This window comes from Pleurodeles waltl, chromosome 6 (assembly GCF_031143425.1).
Source record: "Pleurodeles waltl isolate 20211129_DDA chromosome 6, aPleWal1.hap1.20221129, whole genome shotgun sequence".
NCBI lineage: Eukaryota > Metazoa > Chordata > Amphibia > Caudata > Salamandridae > Pleurodeles > Pleurodeles waltl.
In genome coordinates, this window is record NC_090445.1 from 710263976 (window position 1) to 710280525 (window position 16550).

At 53.0% G+C, this 16550-nt stretch overlaps 1 long non-coding RNA gene across 1 annotated transcript in view; it reads left to right on the top strand.

Moving 5' to 3' along the window:
* The window catches only part of LOC138302027 (uncharacterized), a 164514-nt gene that overhangs the window by 72226 nt on the left and 75738 nt on the right, over nt 1–16550 (top strand). The window lies entirely within an intron of this gene.

Here is a 16550-nt window from a genome sequence, read left to right on the forward strand (position 1 = left end):
CCTGTGTGTGCCGTTTCACTGCCACTTCGACTTGGCATTTAAAAATACTTGCCAAGCCTTATACTCCCCTTTTTCTACATATACGTCACCCCTAAAGTAAGCCCCAGGTAACCCATAGGGCAGGGTGCTATGTAAGTAAAAGGCGGAACATGAACATGTGTGTTCTACATGTCCTGGTAGTGTAAAACTCCTAAATGCGTTTCACACTGCTGTGAGGCCTGCTCCTTTCATAGCATTGGGGCTACTGTCATATACGTTTGAGTGGTAGATTCTGATCTGAAATGAGTAACAAGGTCATAGTTAGTATGGCCTGAATCGTAATACAAAATCCTGCTGACTGGTGAAGTTGGATTTAATATTACTATTTTAGAAATGCCTCTTTTAGAAAGTGAACATTTCTCTGCAATTAAATCCTTCTGTACCTTATAATCTACGTCTGGCTGGGTTAGTTGACAGCTCCCTTGTGCATTTCACTCAGACAGCCCCAAACACAGGATGCTCAGTCACACCTGTACATATCTGCATACTGAATGGGTTTTCCTCGGCTGGGAGGGTGGAGGGCCTGACACTTACATGTCAAAGGACAGTGCCCTGCCCTCACACAATGGACTGCCAAACCCCTTACAGGGACCCTGGCAAACAGGATGGAACTGAAAGGGGACCTTGTGCACTTCTGAGCCACTCTTTGAAGTCTCCCCACTTCAAAGGCACATTTGAGTATTTAAACCAGGTCCATGACCCTACCAACTCAAATAATACCTGGGAGAGAAACTCTGCACCAGAACCTGCAACCTGCCAAGACAAGCTGCCTGGCTGCCCATAGGACTCACCTGACTGCTTTGCTGTAAAGGACTGCTGCCTTGCTGGCCTCTGGCTCTGCTGAGAAGTGCTCTCCAAGGGCTTGGATTGAGCTTTCCTTCTGTTTCCTGAAGTCTCAGGGCCAAAAAGACTTAGGGGGTCATTCTAACCCTGGCGGTAAAAACCGCCAGGGCGAATGACCGCGGTAGCACCGCCAACAGGCTGGCGGTGCACCGCTGGGCATTCTGACCGCAGCGGTTTAGCCGCGGCCAGAAACGGAAAGTCGGCGGTGTACCGCCGACTTTCCGCTGCCCCGCTCCGCCGCCATGGGGATTCTGACACCCCCTACCGCCATCCTGTTCCTGGCGGGTCTCCCGCCAGGAACAGGATGGCGGTAGGGGGTGCCGCGGGGCCCGTGGGGGCCCCTGCAGTGCCCATGCCAAAGGCATGGGCACTGCAGGGGCCCCCGTAAGAGGGCCCCACTCAGTATTTCAGTGTCTGCATTGCAGACACTGAAATACGTGACGGGTGCCACTGCACCCGTCGCACATCCTCCACTCCGCCGGCTCCATTCGGAGCCGGCATCCTCATGGAGGGCTGTTTCCCACTGGGCTGGCGGGCGGCCTTTTGGCGGTCGCCCGCCAGCCCAGTGGGAAACCCAGAATGACCGCCGCGGTCTTTTGACCGCGGTAGGCCTTCTGGCGGTTACCTCAAGGCGGGCGGCTCCCGCCGCCCGCCGGGGTCTGAATGACCCCCTTAATCTCTGCAAAGACCTCCTTGTGCAGCAAAAATCGATGCACAGCCTGCCAGGATCGACGCACAGCATGCCCCACGGTGAGAAAATCTCAGCACGCTGAACCAGAACGACGCAGCCCAGCTCCCCGAGTGGAGATCAACGCAGCACCAGCGTTGCGAACGGAACTTTGATGCACGGCCCACTGGATCTATGCATCGCCGACCCAGAATGATGCAGCCCGACTTCCTGCAAGAAGAATCATCGCAGAGCCTGCCATGTGACAGAAACTTCCCCACATCGCACACTGGATCGATGCAGCTCCTGTGATTTCATCCTGCACGCCCAGGATTTCTCCACATCGTCCCGGGCGTCCAAATACCCCACAACCCGAAGAGGACCCAAGCCTGCATGCCAGAAATCGCTGCAAAGCCCTTGCTGCGTGGAAAAGAATCAACACATCGAATGTGTGCGCCCGGAAAAACCAACGCACACCTCCCCGTTTTCCATGCATCTCCTTATCTGCGGTCTAGTGCGGATAATTTAGAAGCAAACCAGGTACTTTGTGCTTGCAAGAGACCCTTATTGCTTTTTAAGAACTAAAGACTCTATTGGTCATTTCAAAAGTTACATTTTAACGTGTCTGATCAAATCTTGATTGTTTTGACCTACTTTTAAACAGATAAATATCTCATATTTTTCTAAACCTGTGAGGTGTCTTTTTGTAGTGTTCTCACTGTGTTATTCTAAGATTTATTGCACAAATACTTTACACATCACATTCTAAGTTGAGCCTGACTGCTCAGTGCCAAGCTACCAGAGGGTGGGCACAGGATAATTTGGATTGTGTGTGACTTACCCTGACTAGAGTGAGAGCCCTTGCTTGGACAGGGAGTAACCTGACTGCCAACCAAAAACCCCATTTCTAACACAGGGTGTCTCCAAGGGCTTGTTGGCTTGCCTCCTGTTCTTTTGAAGACTCAGAGACACAAAGGACTTCTAACCTGGACTCTGCCATCTGAGAATCTTGCCCTGGTAGGTGGTGTTGATCCAGTTCTGGTCCTTGGAAGTGGGTGTAAAGTGCTGCTCCAGTCCAAAATCCATGCATCAAAATTATTGTGCTGCTCATGATTGGCACATCTCCATCGACACCGAATCACAACCGCATCACTGTTGATGTCTGCACATCACCACTGCTGTGTGGGTCAAGGATATTGCATCAATGCCGATGCTGATGCATTGCTGCTGCAGCGTGGATCGTGAACTATGCATTTCCGACTGGGTGGCACATCGCCTCCATTCTCGATACATTCCCGACTTTGTGTGGCTCGGAACTGATGCATTGCCTACATCCTCTGGATTGACGCCAACACATCACCTCTTTTGCTCCTCCCATCTTGTTCTTGAAATCAACACAACTCCAAACCAAGGTAATGATTAAGTGAGCCACGGCTGATCCCTGTATCCAATCCACACTCCATCGCGGTCTGCTTGACTTTTCAAATTTGACCTAGTCTAGCGTGACCAGATAGCCCAGTAGGCGTTTTATGCTTCTATGCACTACCAATATACTTATACTTTAAAATTCATATCTCAAAAACAACTTATTGGATTTTTGTTGTGTTGGTCGTTTTGTTCATTAAAGTAAGCACTATCTTTCTAGTGAGGTGTAGTACCTTTTGGTGGTGTTTTCACAGTTCAAAAGTATGTTGCCATATAAAGAAGCATTTAGTCTGAATGCACGTATAAGAAAATAAGTCCCTCTCTCCTGAAACTGAACCATAAAGAATCTGTGCCCTGTTATAATGAGAGGCCTAGAGTTTGCATGGATCCTTCTACATACATCCTTTGTTCTCTTCAGAAATGCCAGTAGACAAATAATAGTTTGTGACCTGAACCAAACACCCTCTTCACTCTGAGAAGCATCTGTTTAGACACATGGGTTTAATATTAAAGACCTTTACTCCAACAGTTTAACCTGTTCAGGGCTCTCCGGAGAGAATGTATGCTGTTATAAATATACAATTCACTCTGTATGGGCTTCTATAACAGTGAGTTACTCTTTCATGAAACAATACCAAAACCAAACTATACCTTGTTTTAATCTGAAATGAGAGGGCCTACTGCTTGTCTAAAGCCTTCTACACTAAACCTTTACTTTCTTCGAAGGCATCAGTAGTGCCTGTAAACCCATTCATACTCCAAGGGCCAGATGTACAATGCTTTGTCCTGGTTGCAAATGACCTGGTTTGCAGAATTGAAAACATGAAAGGGCACACAAGGGGCAGGGTGAGCACACCCTGACTTCCAGGCCTTTTTGAGTGAGTCCCAAAGGGACTATTTGAAACCCTACTCCAGTTGAAAATTGTTTTAAAATGCTAACTTGCCACAGGGGGTTCACTGATCCTGAGGTTGGTTTCTTGGCCAACAGCACAGCCCCTTACAAATCCTGGCCGGGACCTGTAAGCTACATGGGGTATGGATGTGAATCAACGGTAAGCTTTCATTTTTAACATCTATTTTGATGAATTTTTACAACTTTGTAAAAACTTACGAGTCAGCAATGGTCCCCCAAGTAGTACAGTCAATAGATATAAAATCTGCTGCAATGAGTAGAAACTACTTCACTGTTCGTCATAACAACATGGTCAAACAAATTACATACCATAGTCCATTGTCCATCTGATGGCCACATGAGTGTCATAAGATATTCATGCTGTTCCATATAGGCACACGGAGCTGCAAATATATCAGGGCTGCCTCAGGTGTCATATTGCATGTGCAGCCCATACAATCCCACACTAAGGGGTATATTTACAAGCCCCTAGCGGCACCGGAGGGTCACTTTTTGTGATGCTCTGGTGGTGCTGTGCACTGCGCCGTATTTACAAGGCAGTGTTAAGCCACTTTTTATGGCTTACTGCCACTTTGTAAATATGGCCCCTTCAAACGCAGCACTTTGTGTGGAAGGGGTGTGCAATGGGTGTTGCTGTGGGTATTCCACAGAAACACCCATTGCATTTTGACGCCACCCCATATTTATGAGATTTTGCAAACCTGAGGCAGTTTCAAAATCTAACACCACCCAAGGGGTGGCGTTAGCATGGCACAACAAGGAGAAATGCTTTCATTTCTCCTCATTTCTTGCTCTTTCTATGTGTGCTGCATTCTCCACCATACATAGAGAGAGCAAATTGCCATTGAAGATTGTTTTTTGTGCAAGAAGTTATCCCTGCAACATGGAACGGGGTGACTGTGTTGGCACTTGGCAGTTAGTTTAGCACTGGCACAGGGGGAAACACATGAATGCCTTGTATTCTAGTACAGTGGTTCCCAACCTGTGGTCCGGGGACCCCTGGGGGTCCGCGAAGCCTCCACAGGGGGTCCGCAACTGCTTGAAAAATTAAATAACATTAACAGATTAGGTCCCAGCAGTCAGTGGAGGGGGTCCTTGGATTCTAATAATGACTCAATGGGGGTCCCCAGAAGTCAAAAGGTTGGGAACCACTGTTCTAGTACACACGGCACATCCCTGCATTTTAGGACTGATGCGGCATGACACTGCCAATTTGGCTCAGTAGCTGTGCTGCACCATGTCTTGTAAATATGCCCGTAAGTGCCGAATTATAAGTAAAGAAACACGTCTCCATTGTTCTTATTAAAAATGTAAGTGAGAGACAGTTCACCAATCATCACTTACATTTCAAAGCTATATACTCTCAACCTATCTCTATTCAGATGAGGAGGACTAGAGTTTGTTTTGGTCTTGGTCTTCCATGCCTTGATCAAGGCATCCCACACTTTCATGTCTACCCTCCCTCTGGCTCTTGACTGCAACATATTAGGTTTATCATCCTCTACCTTTGGGCCTTTCAGCAAATCACAGGTCCAGGAGTCCATCTATGGTGCCTGCTCTGATTTCCATGTCATTGCAATATATCTCCTAGATACCACCCACACAAGATTATTAAATTTGTATTCTAACTTAGAGGTCTTCACCCTTTTGAACATCCCCAATAGATTTTCCTGCAAAGATTGAGGACTGTTACTGCCGATTACCTCCTGCACCAGTTCCTGTATCAGCTCCGAGTATTTGGTGAGCGACGGGAAACTCCAAAACATGTTGGCTACATCGACTATAGGCTGGTGACACTTTGGGCCTTTGTCAGTAAAGTTAGGATACATTCAATGTAGTTTAGGAGTAGTAAGTTATGCCCTGTGTAGTTTTTTAAACAGTTCATTTTGTGATATCTTTCAGGAGTATTCCAGCATTACAACTCTTTCTTTAATTGTCAACTACCTACTTAGGTCAAGTTCCCATTGATCCAGTAGGGGGCAATATCTATCTCAGATTGCTTCAAGACTCAGAAAGAGGTTGATTCTTGTATGAAGCACATGTGCATAAGAGTAAAGGAATTAGTCATGTTCTGCAGGGTGCAATGCAGGCCAAATGTCAGCCAGGTCCCATTTGCCAATCCAGTCAGGAAAAACCTAGTTACCAGTTGAACATCTGAGTACCAGGGAGCATCAAGTATGATCTGTCCATGGCCAAACTTGGAGTACAGTTAAAGTCACTGCCCCAAAGCATGATACAGTCCAGATCATCAAGGAGCAGTTTACCTACTGAGTCAAGAAGATCCAGTTCTGCCACACTGGGGACCTTTATATTCACCAGCCTAAGCAACTGCCAGTGAAGTTTCCTCTTGTGTCTAGTGTATCTGCCCTCACGTTCGTTAATGAACTCTATTGTCCTAAACATGATCTGTGAGTGCAAACATATGAGTGTGCCCCGAGTGTAAGAAAAATATGTAGTTCCAAACAATTGACAACTCCACCTAGGATGCAATTTCTCAGTTTTCCCTGTGGCAAAAAGAGTTTCCTGGAGGAATGTGGCATGGATACCTATCCTCTTAATGTAGGCATGTGTTTGATATATTTTTACCATGCTGCCCAGTCCATGCACATTCCACAGGAAAAGATTATACCTTTGGCTGTCCACCAGCCCTCAGCATCAGGGTCCTAGGAGTAGGGATAACTCTCTCCCTCCACTGAAGTGATCCGGTTATGGTCCCTGCTGAACTTGGCCCTCACTGCAGGGTTATCCCCAAACTTTTTTGCCCTCACCATACTGTTTACTGAGCCTCTTTTTGTTGGCTTTTAGGAGTCTGTACACCTTACCACTTCAAACTGGTGCTAAAGTGTTAGAGCTCTCTTTTTTAAAACATGGTCCTACATGTACCCAGGGCCTGTAAATTAAATGCTATTTGTGGACCTGCAGCACTCATTGTGTTACCCACTTAAGTCAATCAATCAATCAAAAATGCATAAAGTGCAGAGCTTCTCAAGGAGTGTTGCAGAGCTGCTAAACTAATTGGCCACATGTAGCAAATGCAAATTACTAATACACCATTTCAGGCAGTTGGCAGCAAGAAAGGAAAAGGAGGAGCCACCCTATTTTTAACTCTTGATTCTCAGGACCACCCCCAACAAGGCATCAGAAAAGCACAGGACTCTTGCCTGACGGTACAGAATAATCCTCTTAGCTTGGTACTGCGGCCCTGTCTGGGAAAAGGCTCAATGGGCCAACATAAGCTCTTTAAACCATACTCCCTCATTGATAGGCAGCCAATGCAGCTATTAAGATGATGAATATAGTTAATTTTTGGCAGTTTTAGTAGAAGCCAAGCTACATCATGTTGTAACAGCTGGAATCTTCTAAGGCTGTATGCCAGTGAGCCCAAATAGAGGGCATTGGTGTAGTCAAGCCAGGAAGTGATAAGGGTGTGTATTACTATCTTCTGAATCTGCAAAGGTAACAAATAAAATAAGTTATTTAGCTATTTTAGAAGACCGAAATCAACACCCACCACACCATCAACATGTGGGCCAAAGGAGCTCCTGTTATTAAATTTTACCCTGAGATTCTGTGGTATGGTACTAGGGGCAGATGGGGACGGAACAACACTGGCCAGTAATAGCCATCCCACCTGAGGGGGAACATGCCAAATAGCAAGATCTCAGTTTTGCTCGTGCTACAGTGCAAACTGCTGAGACGCATCCAGTAAACTGCCAAGTCAACCTGAAAAACTAAACCGTTTGCCAAGCCTAATCATTTCATTCTAAGACATATATTACCCCTAGTTGATGCCCTAAATAGCCTACAGGGCTGGGTTCAGTGTATTTAAAACATTTTGCGTATACTTTTAACTTTGACATGTCCTGGTAATGAAAAACTCTACAATTCATGTTTCACTACTGCAGGGTATACCTTTCCCATAGGAGAACATTGGGTTACTTTATTACATTTAATACGTGATAACTTCCAATTTGGAGCAAGAAGGAATGTTGGGTTTGGTCTCTAAAGGACTGTAATTCAAACCCCTCTTTAATAGTACAGTTGGATTTTAAATCACAATTCTTAAGATACCACATTTAGAAAATTGGCATTTTCCTGTCCCATCCATTTTTTATCTGCAACCTGTACCCTATGTCACATGAGTAGGTGAGCTGGCAGTTGGTCTTTGTGTCTTACTCCCAGACAGTGAGACAAAGGAGTAATAGATGTTGGTTGGATTGGCCATCTCTGACCTTATAGGGGCAGAGCTGTCACCTACTACACTTGCACATCACAAATACTCTGCCTCAGCACACTCACAAGACATTTCACACTAATCTTTTGTGCCCCCAGACAAGATGAAGTCAGGGCAGGAAGGCATGAAATTTCAGACACCTCCTTAAGGAGATACTTCAGAAGTTTATCCTACTTCAAAGTGGGCACTATGGTGGTCATTCTGACCTCGGCGGTAAAAGGCGCCTACCGCCGGTCAGAAATCCTCCATAATCCCGCCGCGGTCGCGGAAACCCGCCACGGTCATTCTGACCCGCAGAAGGCAAACCTCCGAAAATCCGACCGCCACAACAGACCGCCAGACCAGCGGTCGGCGGAAAGGTGGAGGTGACCAAACCTCCACCGTCACGCCAACAGAAATACGCCCATGCCATTACGACCCACGAATCCACGCGGCGGTCATTCAAACGCGGTATTCCATTGGCGGGACACACCGGCGCGGTCAGAATACACACAAACGAACAAAACTCAGCCACATTGGACGATTTGAATCCCACACACCTGATACACATACACACACCACTCCCACACACACAATACAATATAAAACACACACCCACATCACCCACAAACCCCTACGCTTAAAAATTCGTAAAGAAGACAAGAACGAGACACCAGCATCCAAAACATAACAGCCACAGCCACTCAACACCATCACCCACACACTATCCACACACAAAACAACACACACCACCACACTCAACTCACTTAAATACACATACTCCACCCCACACATCATACACACCACCCCATGGCACCCCAAAGACAACCCCGCTTCACAGACGAAGAACTCAGGGTCATGGTGGAGGAAATCGTTCGGGTAGAGCCCCAGCTGTTCGGCACACAGATACAATACACCAGCATTGCCCGGAGGATGGAGCTATGGCAGAGGATTGTCGACAGGGTGAATGCAGTGGGACAGCACCCCAGAAATCGGGAAGACATCAGGAAGCGATGGAACGACCTACGGGGGAAGGTGCGTTCCATGGTATCCAGGCACAACATCGCCGTGCAGAAGACTGGCGGAGGACCCCCACCTCAACCCCCACAATTCACATCATGGGAGGAGGAAGTCTTGAACATCCTGCATCCTGACGGCCTCGCAGGAGTCGGCGGAGGAATGGATACTGGTAAGTTGAAGCTTCAATACTGCTTCCCCCCCACCTGCATGCCAAATCATACCCCAACCCTCACCCCCATCCTCGAACCCCACCCTCACCCCCACCCCCACCCCCATCCTCACCCCCACCCTCACCCCCACCACCATCCTCACCCCCACCACCATCCTCACCCCCACCACCATCCTCACCCCCACCCCCAGCACACCTATTCCCCGCCAATGTCTCACCATCACAACCCACACATCCCAAAACCTAGGCCTGCATGCGTCCACTAAGCATGGACACCCATCACCAAAGCATGCCCAATGCATATACACATCCTCCCCACAAGCCACCCTCACCAAAGCCCCCACACACGAATGCCAGCACTTGGGGACACGAGAACCCACAGATACACCCATATGCCACACATTGAAACTATAACCATACCTCTATACCCCTGCAGGACCCGACCGTCAACACACCGCGGCGGAGGGGCCAGAATTATCCACACCCCCCACCCAAGAGGCCGTCAGCGATGACAGCAGCTCTGTCGATCTGGACACCGATGACCAGCCCGGACCATCGGGGACCTCTGGACAGTCGGTTCCCCTCACACAGGCACAGGCCACTACAGACCCTAACCCCTCTGGGAACACCAGCACAGCTCCCACCCAGCGGGCCCATGCCTCTGTCTCCAGGGCGTGTCAATCTGCGGTGTGTCTACCACTACAGGGCACCCAGGATAACCCACCACCCCAACAACAACAGGGACCTGGGGGCAGTGGTAGTGGGCACACCGGCCAGGGGGCAGAGGCCCAGGGAAACAGGGCAACTCGGCGGGCAGCTGTGCGACAGGGGGGGGAGGAGAGGCCCAGGGAACCCACTCTCCACGAGGTCCTCACCACCATCATGGGAGCATACAACCGCTCCCAGGAGACGATGGCGACGGTACTGGCCCGGTTCCAGGAGATCCAGGTGCTGCAGGAGGAACACTATCGGGGGTACAGGGAGGACATCAGAGCCATCAACACCACCCTGGTTACCATGGTAGGGCTGCTGCAGGACCTCGTAAACAGCAGGGCGGACACTGAACAACACCCAAGGGCCCCTGCCACTAGCCTGGACCAAGAACAGCCATCAACCTCCGCCGGCGCTAGTGGACAGGAGGCCCCCGCACAGCAGCAGCCCACCAGACCCCCACCTCCTGCAGGAGAAGAACCACCCCGCAAGAGGGCCCTGAGATCTCGCAAGAAGACAGAGTAGGATGTCAAGACCCCCGCCAGCAAAGGATACCACCTGATGTCATCCCACTGTCCCACATTGTCACCCTGTCCATCCTTGAACTGCCCATGCTCCATCTCTCCACAGGCCTCTGGACAATGCACCTGTGTGACTGTTACTCTGGACTCTGCCATGGACATTCCTTCACCATAGCCCCCACCCACTTGAAACCACCCATCCCATTTTGAGCACTTCAATAAACACCTATTTTGCACCAAAATATCAGGAGTCTGGCTGTGATTTCAATAGATTGTAATTGACATGACAGTGCAAATATGTCCTTGTACATGGTGAAGTCAACAAACAGCTGCCACAAAGCTGTAGTCCATGGGGAAACGAAGCACAGGACTCGTAGTGGGGACCCCAGATCTGAAATAGGGAGGGAAAAGCCAAAACTCAGTCATCATACACTGGGGCAAATAGACAGGCAGCAGAGATGCTGCAGAGTAGTTAACATTTACTAAATTATCTTTGAAATGTTCCTTGTGTCCTATTGGAAGTACTGTTCAATGATTCTGTCCCTGTTGTCTGTTTCAGCCCCGTCGTCTTCCTCCTCGTCACTCTCCTCAGGTTCCACCGCTGCCACAACACCACCGTCTCGACCATCCTCCTGCAGGAAAGGCACCTGGCGGCGCAAAGCCAGGTTGTGAAGCATGCAGCAGGCCACGATGATGTGACACACCTTCTTAGGTGAGTACATTAGGGATCCACCGGTCATATGCAGGCACCTAAACCTGGCCTTTAGGAGGCCAAAGGTGCGTTCGATCACCCTCCTAGTACGCCCATGGGCCTCATTGTACCGTTCCTCTGCCCTGGTCCGGGGATTCCTTACTGGGGTCAGTAGCCACGACAGGTTGGGGTACCCAGAGTCCCCCACTAGCCATACACGGTGTCTCTGTAGCTGTTCCATCACGTAAGGGATGCTGCTATTCCTGAGGATGTAGGCGTCATGCACTGACCCTGGGAATTTGGCATTTACATGCGAGATGTACTGGTCAGCCAAACACACCACCTGGATGTTCATTGAATGGTAACTTTTTCTGTTCCTGTACACCTGCTCCCTGTCTCTTGGGGGAACCAAAGCCACATGGGTCCCATCAATGGCACCAATTACGTTGGGAATATGTCCAAGGGCGTAGAAATCACCCTTCACTGTAGCCAATTCGCCCACCTCAGGGAAAATGATGTAGTTCCTCACGGATTTCATCAGGGCAGACAACACTCTGGATAACACCTTCGAAAACATGGGCTGAGACATCCCGGAAGCAATTCCCACGGTTGTCTGAAATGACCCACTTGCCAAGAAATGTAGTACTGACATGACCTGCACCAGAGGGGGAATCCCTGTGGGTTGGCGGATGGGGGACATCAGGTCGGGCTCCAGCTGGGCACACAGTTCATGGATAGTGGCACGGTTAAGACGGTAGGTCAGGATAATGTGGCGTTCTTCCATTGTCGACAGGTCCACCAGCGGTCGGTACACGGGAGGATTCATCCGTCTCCTCGCCCAACCCAGCGGACGGTGCCTAGGAAGGACAACATGGAGCACACAGTCAGGCAACCCACAGGTACGTACTCACAGCTAGCACAGTATACGATTCTCTATGCAGTGAATGGCGTGTCTGAGTGGCTATGCAAGGCCTAGGCCTGTGTGACGCAGTTGAAATTGAGCCATGTGGGCCCTGGAAATGGCGGCTGCCTGACCTGTGAAGTGTGACAATGGGATGTGAGGTCAATGCGCTGGCGTGGCACACCGCGGCGGGCGGCGGGCGAAGACCGCGGCGCGAAGCCGCATTGGTTAACATTGAAGCCTATGGGTTTCAGGAGCCAATGGCGAAGGGCGCCGGCGGTGGCGGGACGCACCGCCGCGGTACGCACCGCCGCGGACGTGACCGCCATTTTCTATCTACTTATCCACTTGCGACTTGAACTTTCACAGGAGAGGACCTTTACTGCAAGTGTTGCTGTGACCTCGGTCTGGAAGGGACAATGGCTGCTGCGACTGGGGAAAGGGCCCCTGCCTTCACTGGAGAGGAGTTGGAGAAACTTGTGGATGGGGTCCTCCCCCAGTATGCGCTACTCTACGGTCCTCCAGACCAACAAGTGAGTTTAATTCAATATGGATTTGGGGCCACTGGCTGGCTTGGGGGCCTGGCGGGGATGGGGGGCATGTTGGGGCTGGCGGGGGGCCTGGCGGGGGGCCTGGCGGGGATGGGGGGCATGTTGGGCATGGCGGGGGGCATGGCGGGGATGGGGGGCATGTTGGGCATGGCGGGGGGCATGGCGGGGATGGGGGGCATGTTGGGCATGGCGGGGGGCATGGCGGGGGGCCTGGCGGGGATGGGGGGCATGTTGGGCATGGCGGGGGGCATGGCGGGGGGCCTGGCGGGGATGGGGGGCATGTTGGGCATGGCGGGGGCCTGGCGGGGATGGGGGGCATGTTGGGCATGGCGGGGGGCATGGCGGGGGGCCTGGCGGGGATGGGGGGCATGTTGGGCATGGCGGGGGGCCTGGCGGGGATGGGGGGCATGTTGGGCATGGTGGGGGGCATGGCGGGGATGGGGGGCATGTTGGGCATGGCGGGGGGCCTGGCGGGGATGGGGGGCGTTGGGCCACTGGAAAGGAAAATGCTGAGAAACTTGAACGTGGTATTTCTCCCTCCCTGTACGTGTCACATAGGTCCGCGCCCATGAGAAGATCGGGATTTGGCGTGCCATCGCCAAAGAAGTCCGGGCCCTGGGGGTCCACCATCGACGGGGCACCCACTGCCGCAAGAGGTGGGAGGACATCCGCCGCGGGACCAAGAAGACCGCCGAGTCTCTGCTGGGGATGGCCTCCCAACGTAGGCGGGGTGCCTGCCGTCAACTGAGCCCCCTGATGTTCCGGATCCTGGCGGTGGCCTACCCTGAATTGGATGGGCGCGTGAGGGCAGCACAGCAGACACAAGGGGGTGAGTACAAGCATTATGTACTCTGTTGTCGCGCAGTGGAGGTGTCTGGGTGGGGGAGGAGGGCTGGGGGTCCCCCTAGGCCAGGGCGATATCTGTAGGCTGGGCACCCCCGTAAGCCCCTGTGTCCCCAGCCACCACCCTCAGTAGTTTGTCAGTACAGCCATCCCTGGGCCGTGTCATCCATGGGTGCAGTTGTCAACTCTAGGCGTGTAGGCCATGTTCCACGGAATGCGTAGCGTACCCCAAGTGCGCAACTTAGTGCAGGGGGCATCTGTGTCTGTCATGTCCGCTAACTGTACCGGAGATCCATGTACTCAATATGCCTTTATTTCTCTCTCCCCCCCCCTTTTTGTTTGTCTTTCTGTGCTTGTGTGCATCAGCATCATCAGGCGGAGGAGAAGTGGCATCGGGGCAGGAGGGAGCTGCATCTCACATGGCCCAGGAGGGCCATGCCACAGAGTCAGACTGGACCAGTGAGACGGAGGGCGAGGGGAGCTCCACGACGGGGACGACTGGAGCCTGCAGCGACACGGACACGTCCTCGGAAGGGGGCTCCCTTGCGGGGGTGGCACCATCCGTGCCCCCCGCCATTACAGGTACAGCCGCCACCCAGCGCACCATCTCCGCCCTCCCAGCAGCCCCTCCGCGTTCGCCCCGTGCCCGCTCTGCCAGGAAGCCGGGCATCTCCTTCGCCCCAGGCACCTCAGGCCCTGCCCCTGTTACCCCCGCTGCCCTCAGTGAGGAGGTCATTGACCTCCTCCGAACGCTCATTGTTGGGCAGACTACCCTTTTGAATGCCATCCAGGGGGTGGAGAGGGAGGTTCATCGCAGCAATGCGTACCTGGAGGGCATTCATTCGGGTCAGGCTGCCCATCAGCGATCGTTCCAGGCTCTGGCCTCAGCACTGACGGCAGCCATTGTCCCTGTCTCCTGCCTGCCTCTACTAACTCCCTCCTCCCAGTCTCCTGTTCCTCTGCCTGGCCCACCCACACCATCAGACCAGCCTGCACACACCTCAACACCCAAGAGAAGCTCATCCAAACATAAGCACCACAGATCACGCAGACATTCACACACGCAACATTCCGGTGCAGACATGCCAACAGTCACTACCACCTCTGTGACCCCCACCTCCTCGTCTCCCTCCTCCCTCCCTGTGACGTCTACACTCACACCTCCATTCACCTCACCATCAGCCAGTGTTTCCATCACCAGCACACCCTCCACTCCAGTCCGCACACGTGCAGTCACCACCCCCACTGCCATTTACACGTCCCCTGTGTCCTCTCCCACTGTGTCTGTCACCCCCTCTTCCACACCACACAAACGCAGCCACCCACCCACCCAACAGCCATCCACCTCACGACAGCCTATCCCTCCTGCACCTGCACCCAAAGACAGCAAACGTGACTCACCTACAACCACATCCTCTCCCTCCACTCCCATTCCCACTGTACCTACCACTCTCCATTGTCCCAAGAAGCTCTTCCTCGCCACTACTAACTTCTTTCCTGACCCTGAGCCCCCCCCTCCTTCTCGTCGGGGTAAGAAGAGCACCTCAGCCACCACCAGCCCTGCAGCCCCCTTGACAAGGGTGCAGGGGTATTGGAGCCCGCCAGCCCGCATGTCTGGATCTTCGCCCAGCAGCAAGGGGACAGCCAGCCCAACCCCTGGGAAGAGGAGCAGAAGGCGGAAGGGGCGCCGCAGGAGCCCGCCTTCTACATCCCCCCCGGACACCACCCAGAGACAGTCACCAGCCACAGCTCCAAAGGGAGGAAAGGGCCACAGGCCGACGACTAAGGAGGGCAAGGGCAGCAAGTTGGAGAGGTCAGGCAGCAGGCCTGCTGCCCAGGAGGAGCCCACAACCCCCATAGCCGCTGCCCCGGGAGGAACCGGCACAGCTGCCCCGGGAGAGCCCACCACCCCCATAGCCGCTGCCCAGGGAGGACCCAGCCCAGCTGGCCAGGAGGGCCCCACCACCCACAGCCCAGGTGGGCAGTGAAGGAGCACCATCCCCGCTGCCCAGGAGGGCACCACCAGGCAATTAGCAGTTGGCCATAGACCGTCCGCCGTCTCAAGAACCGCTGAACTGGGCCCCGCCGTCTCAAGAACCGCTGAACTGGGCCCTTCAAGGCAAGAACCGCTGAACTGGGCCCCGCCGTCTCAAGAACCGCTGAACTGGGCCCCGCCATCTCAAGAACCGCTGAACTGGGCCCCGCCGTCTCAAGAACCGCTGAACTGGGCCCCGCCGTCTCAAGAACCGCTGAACTGGGCCCCGCCGTCTCAAGAACCGCTGAACTGGGCCCTTCAAGGCAAGAACCGCTGAACTGGGCCCCGCCATCTCAAGAACCGCTGAACTGGGCCCCGCCGTCTCAAGAACCGCTGAACTGGGCCCCGCCGTCTCAAGAACCGCTGAACTGGGCCCTTCAAGGCAAGAACCGCTGAACTGGGCCCCGCCGTCTCAAGAACCGCTGAACTGGGCCCCGCCGTCTCAAGAACCGCTGAACTGGGCCCCGCCGTCTCAAGAACCGCTGAACTGGGCCCCGCCGTCTCAAGAACCGCTGAACTGGGCCCCGCCGTCTCAAGAACCGCTGAACTGGGCCCTTCAAGGCAAGAAGCGCTGAACTGGGCCCCGCCGTCTCAAGAACCGCTGAACTGGGCCCCGCCGTCTCAAGAACCGCTGAACTGGGCCCCGCCGTCTCAAGAACCGCTGAACTGGGCCCTTCAAGGCAAGAACCGCTGAACTGGGCCCTGCCGTCTCAAGAACCGCTGAACTGGGCCCCGCCGTCTCAAGAACCGCTGAACTGGGCCCCGCCGTCTCAAGAACCGCTGAACTGGGCCCCGCCGTCTCAAGAACCGCTGAACTGGGCCCTTCAAGGCAAGAACCGCTGAACTGGGCCCCGCCGTCTCAAGAACCGCTGAACTGGGCCCCGCCGTCTCAAGAACCGCTGAACTGGGCCCCGCCGTCTCAAGAACCGCTGAACTGGGCCCTTCAGGGCAAGAACCGCTGGCCCTTTGGCAGACGTGGCAGGGCAGGATCTATCTCGGGCAGGGCTG